Raw genomic sequence first — 6,070 nt, 5'->3', positions numbered from 1 at the left:
AAAAGGAAGAAATATGATTGCTGAATATTAATAGCCCACTAGGAATTAAAATTTAAGATTATACAAGATCTGTTTAATGATCTTATTATCCAAAGGTGAATGATGGGAAAGGGAGGGGCAAATCAAGGAAATAATTTGGAGAGGAAACTAATACAGATTGAGTGCCTATTATGTATCTGGCATGGAAGCTTTTCAACTTACACATTTTCAGTTTATGAACTCTCACTGTTTGAGTAAAATTAGTTGGCAATTAATTGTGCTCATTACCAATAAATGGATTATTAATAATGTTAGGTCATTTTAGTCATTATGTTTCTTGAGTTAGAGAAAGTTGCTCTCCATGTGTTAGTTTTAGGATAGTTAAGGTAATTTAACACAAATAACCTTAAAACTGACACATGGAGGACAGCTTCCTATGACTCAAGAAACACCTCCTATGACTCCATGGTTGATAAGTACAAAATAAATGCCAGAAAGAAAAGGCATGGTGGGATGGAAAATAGAGATAATTTTTATAAGTTAAAAGTGATGAGGAAATGAATAGCTATTGTACAAGTGTATGGGATAACTCATTTTTAATAAGAATAAATCCAAATGACATATCACAAATCATGAAATAATACACAAAGGCCCTGTGTCTGTACTACTGAAATTAATACTGAAAAGAAAAGAAAAAGATGAAGAAAATGTGACCAGAACAAAAAAATTTTTGAGTAAATGCAATAGTTGCTTTTCAACCTATTCCATCTTATTCTGTAAAAATGAAATCATAATTTCTTAGGATGAGATATAGAGAAGAGTTTAATTTTTGTTTTTTATAATTTTACTTCCAGGTAATTATCATTTTTAGCCAGTGTGAAAAACACTGAATTAGAAGTTCTGAATTGAGATTATGAATTTGTGAATGAAAGGGTTTTTAAGCATTGAGAATGTGCTGATAATATAAATATGGGATGATTCTTCTAAGCTAGTGAGGATTCCATAGGCTCAAAGCCCCTTCAAATTCTCACATTAAAACCAGTGGCAAGGCAATAAATGCTGTTATCATATGCCCATGAGTTCCTTTTCGCTTGCGTAGAGATCATTGAGAAAGCGATCTTATTTACACATTTTTGTTTCTTTATTCAGTTAATGTGGTGAATTACATTGATTTTCTTTTTTAACTTTCATTTTAGGTTCAGGGATACATGTACAGGTTTGTTATATAGGTAAATTGCATGTAACTGGGGTTTGGTGTACAGATTATTTCATCATCCAGGTGATAAGCATTGCACCTGATGGGTGGTTTTTCCATCTTCATCCTCCTCCCTCCTTCCACTCTCAAGTAGGCCTCGGTGTCTGTTGTTCCCTACTTTGTGTCGTATGCGCTCGATGTTTAGCTCCCACTTACAAGTGAGAATGTGTATTATTTGGTTTTCTGTTCCTATGTTTTTTTGAATTTGCTGAGGATTATTTTATGTACAATTGTGTGGTCAATTTTAGAGTATGTGCCATGTGCACATAAGAAGAATGTACATTCTGTTGTTTTTGGGTGTAGAGTTCTGTAGACATCTATTAGGTCTATTTGGTCAAGCGTTGAGTTCAAGTTATGGATATCTGCTAGTTTTCTGCCTCAATCATCTGTCTAATAAGGGTATTAAAGTCTTCCCACTATTATTGTATAGTTATTCAAGTCTCTTCACAGGTCTCTAAGAACTTGTGTTATGAATATGAGGGCTCCTGTGCCAGGTGTGTACATATTTAGGATAGTTAGGTCTTCTTGTTGAATGGAGCCCTGTACCATTAAGTAATGCCCTTCCTTCTCTTTTTTGATTTTTGTTGGTTTAAAGTCTGTTCTGTTGGAAATTAAAATAACAATCTCTGCTTTTTTTCTGTATTCCATTTGCTTGGTAGATTTTTCTCCATCCCTTCACTTTCAGCCCATGGGTGTCAGCGTATATGAGATAAGTCTGTTGAAGCCACTTGACTGAACCCACTTAATACCACAAGCAAACACCCAAGGAAATCAAATAAGATAAAAACTTTGATAAACCCATCCAAAGGATAGCAACTTCAAAGCCTGAAAGAACATCGGCCCACAAAGATGAGAAAAAACCAGCACAAGAACTCTGGAAACTTAAAAAACCAGTGTCTTCTTATTTCCAAACAAGTTCCTCAGCACTAGTTCCCTAGCAATGGTTTTAACCAGGGCAAAATTGCTGACATGACAGAAATAGAATTCAGAATGTGGATAAGAAGGAAGATCAAGATTCAGGAGAAAGGCAAAACACACTCCAAGGATTCTAAGCAATATAACAAAAGGATATAGGAGCTGAACAATGAAGTGCCCATTTTAAAAAAGAACCAAACTGATCTGATAGAGCTGAAAAACGCACTTCAAGAATGTCACTAAATAATTCCGAGTATTAACAGCAGAATCAACTGAGCTGAGGAAAGAATCTCACCGTGGGTCTTGTTTCTCTATCCAACTTACCACTCTGTGCTTTTTAATTGGGGCATTTAGCCCATTCACACTGAAGGTTAGTATTAATATATGTGGATTTGATTCTGTTTTCATGTTGTTAGCTGGTTATTCTGCAGATTTGTTTGGGTGGTTGCTTTATAGTGTCACTGGTCTCTGCACTGCATTGTGTTTTTGCAGTGGCTGGTAATGGTCTTTCTATATTTAGCACTCCCTTCAAGACCTCTTGTAAGGTAGACGCGGAGGTAGCAAATTTTCTTAGCATTTGCATGTCTGAAATATTTCTCCTTCGTTCATGAAGCTTAGTTTGCTTGGATATAAAATTATTGATTGGGACTTCTTTTCTTTAAGAATGCTGAATATAGGCCACAATCTCTTCTGGCTTTTAGGGTTACTACTGAAAGGTCCACTGTTAGCCTGATGGGGTTCCCTTTGTAGGTGACCTGGCCCTTCTCCCTAGGTGCCTTTAAATTTTTTTCCTTCATTTCAGCTTTAAAGAATCTGTGTCTTGAAGATGGTCTTCTTGAGTAGTATTTCACAGGGGTTCTCTGCATTTCCTGAATTTGCATGTTGGCCTCTCTAGTAAGGTTGGAAAAATTTTCATGAATGAAATTCTGAAATATGTTTTCCAAGCTGTCTGGTTTTTCTCTCTGTCTTTCAGGGTTGTCAGTGAGTCGTAGGTTTGGTCTTTTTACATAGTTCCATATTTCTGCGAGGTTTCATTCATTATTCTTTATTGCTTTTTCTTTATTTTTATCTGACAGTTATTTTGAAGAACTGGCCTTCAAGCTCCGAGATTTCTTTCCTCAGCTCGGTTGATTCTGCTGTTAATACTCGGAATTATTTAGTGACATTCTTGAAGTGAGTTTTTCAGCTCTATCAGATCAGTTTGGTTCTTTTTTAAAATGGGCACTTCATTGTTCAGCTCCTATATCCTTTTGTTATATTGCTTAGAATCCTTAGAGTGTGTTTTGCCTTTCTCCTGAATCTTGATCTTCCTTCTTATCCACATTCTGAATTCTATTTCTGTCATGTCAGCAATTTTGGCCTGGTTAAGAACCATTGCTAGGGAACTAGTGCTAAGGAACTTGTTTGGAAATTAGAAGACACTCTGGTTTTTTAAGTTTCCAGAGTTCTTGTGCTGGTTTTTTCTCATCTTTGTGGGCCGATGTTCTTTCAGGCTTTGAAGTTGCTATCCTTTGGATGGGTTTATCAAAGTTTTTATCTTATTTGATTTCCTTGGGTGTTTGCTTGTGGTATTAAGTGGGTTCAGTCAAGTGGTTTCATTTCTAGAAGACATTAGGGGGAAAAGGTTCAGATCAGCACTCCAGAACTGTATACTCTAACTCTGGGGGACTGATACTGGGCCCCTGGCTTTGTTCTCCAGGCCTCTTGAGTTTAGTAACCTGCTGTGGTAGAGGGGCCAAGGTGTTCCTGGACCATTGGCCACAACCCTCTGATGGGTAGGGCCAGCTGAAGTGCTTCATTGAGTGGTAGCAACAGGATCCATGCTCTTTCACACATGGCAGCAGAAGTAGCAGCAGTGGCAGCGTGGTGGGCTGCTCATTCAACTGGTGGGGCGGGGCCTAGCTGGTTCAGAGGGCACCTGCCTCCATGCTGGTGTTCATAGAGGCATTGGTGGCAGCATAGGAAGGCAGGACTGCTGGCATTCATCTGTGCATTTGCACTGGCAGCAGTGTTGGTGCAGGCATGGGGCATTGGTGGCCTCCATGCATGCGTACACCCCAGCAGTGGTGGTGGTTGTGCAGGGTTGAGGGGCCAGGCTGTTGCTGTCCATGTGTGTGTGTCTGCACTGGTGGCAATGGTGGTGCAGGGCAGAGGTCGAGCCACTGGTCTGTGTGTGTGTGCATGCTGGTAATGGCAGCAAAGCTGGGAGAGAGCAAGGTGCACTCATGCTGGCAGCTGTGGTATGTACGGTGAACATGCCCATGTGCCCTGGTAGGGAAGGGGAGGTGAGGTCCGCCCATGCTCATGTGTGCTGAGAAATTGCTACGAGGAGGTGACTGTGGGCAAGTGTGTGCTGGCAAAGTAGCACAGGGGAGGCTTCATTTGGTGGAGGCTGCCAGTGGGCTGGTGCACACAGGCTGGGGACCTTCTGCTGGATCTCTCCAATGGTCAGGTATGGTCTGCCAGCACATGAACTATAATGGGGTGGGCCTCTGGGAGGCACCCTGATTGGGCATTTGAGGCTGCACCTGCAAGTAGACTCAGCCAGGCTAGGACCCCAGGAAGGGCCAGCAGACAGCGGGGACTCAGGTTGAACTGGCTGCCATCTCATGGGCAAGATCACCCTGCTGTGTTTAGGTCCAACAGTCCTACTAAGACTGGTCTGCATGGTGAGCCTTGGGGGAAGGACATCCCTGGCCATTCTCCACTATAGACGTTCCTACACCAAACCTTCTGGGCTTTGCACAGGCTGGAGTCCTGTCCCTACCACCATTCTAAGCAGCTCTCTCTGGCAGCTCACGTGTCTACAGAGGGTGTAGGGGTCTCTTGCTGCCAGGATTCCAGAAGTTCATGGTGAGAGTGGGTCCTTCCTTGCCTTTTCAACTCATTCCTCTCCCCAGGAGTCATTGGGGGCCAAGAATGAGTCCCAGACATGGTAGCCCCATGCAGGGTTCCCAGTTCTCTGCCTCTTAAGCCCAGCATCTGTGTCCTCCTCGCATTCATTCTCAAGGCCTTCTCTCCAAAAATCTGTTCAGAGTACACCAGTCTTCCTGATGTCCCCATCCCTCAGTGGCAGATGCTCCTCCTGGCTGCATGTAGTCAGCCACTTTTATTTATATTTTTATATAAATAAACTGTCATGTTTTGAAAAATATTACTGATTCCTAATTGAACATATATCAGCAAAGAGGAGAAGCTTATGTTTGGTTTTAAGTCCTTTTAGTGTAAATGCATCTAGAGGTCACATGTCAAAAACCTTCCAAAGTCCCTTCAGACTTTGAAACTCATCAATTTAAAATCAACCTTTGGCAAAATATTTCTTTGCAAGTAAAGGAGCTTCTGTGTGGTTCCAGTACTTTCTCATCTATTATCTTGTTTAATTCTCAAAGCAGCTCTCTAAGTTTGGTGTTATACTTCCAATTTTGATATTTGAGTTAACCAAGCCTCTACGAAAATAACTAACTTGACCAATGTCACCTGGCTAGGAAGGGATTTCAATCTGATTTGATCTGAATCCAAAGCTAAGAATCATTCCATTATATCATGATGTCTCTCATAAAACAAATACATGAGGGATGTTTGGAGTTTTCATATAGTTTATGAGAGAAATTATTTTTAAAAACCAAACTTCCAATAGAGACCATAAAGTTCTAAAATAAAACTCTTTGCCAAAGACTTACCAGCGCATTTAGACTATTCAACTATCTTACTGACGGAATCATGCTTCAGTCCTGGCTGATGATGGGTAATGTCACTCATTTCCATGGCTTTTACCATCAGCTATGTGTTGATGGCTTCCAAATCTACACTGTAGCAATGATGGAAGTCAGTTTTTCATTAGACATATTCATCCGGATAACCCACTAGAATATCAAACTTAATAGGTTTCAAACTGAGCTCATCTGTGCCTTAAACTGCTTC

The sequence above is a fragment of the Aotus nancymaae genome, unplaced genomic scaffold (genome assembly GCF_030222135.1).
Source record: "Aotus nancymaae isolate 86718 unplaced genomic scaffold, 86718_ANA_hifiasm-v0.15.2.pri h1tg000040l, whole genome shotgun sequence".
In the NCBI taxonomy this organism is placed as follows: domain Eukaryota; kingdom Metazoa; phylum Chordata; class Mammalia; order Primates; family Aotidae; genus Aotus; species Aotus nancymaae.
This window is presented reverse-complemented; position numbering follows the sequence as displayed.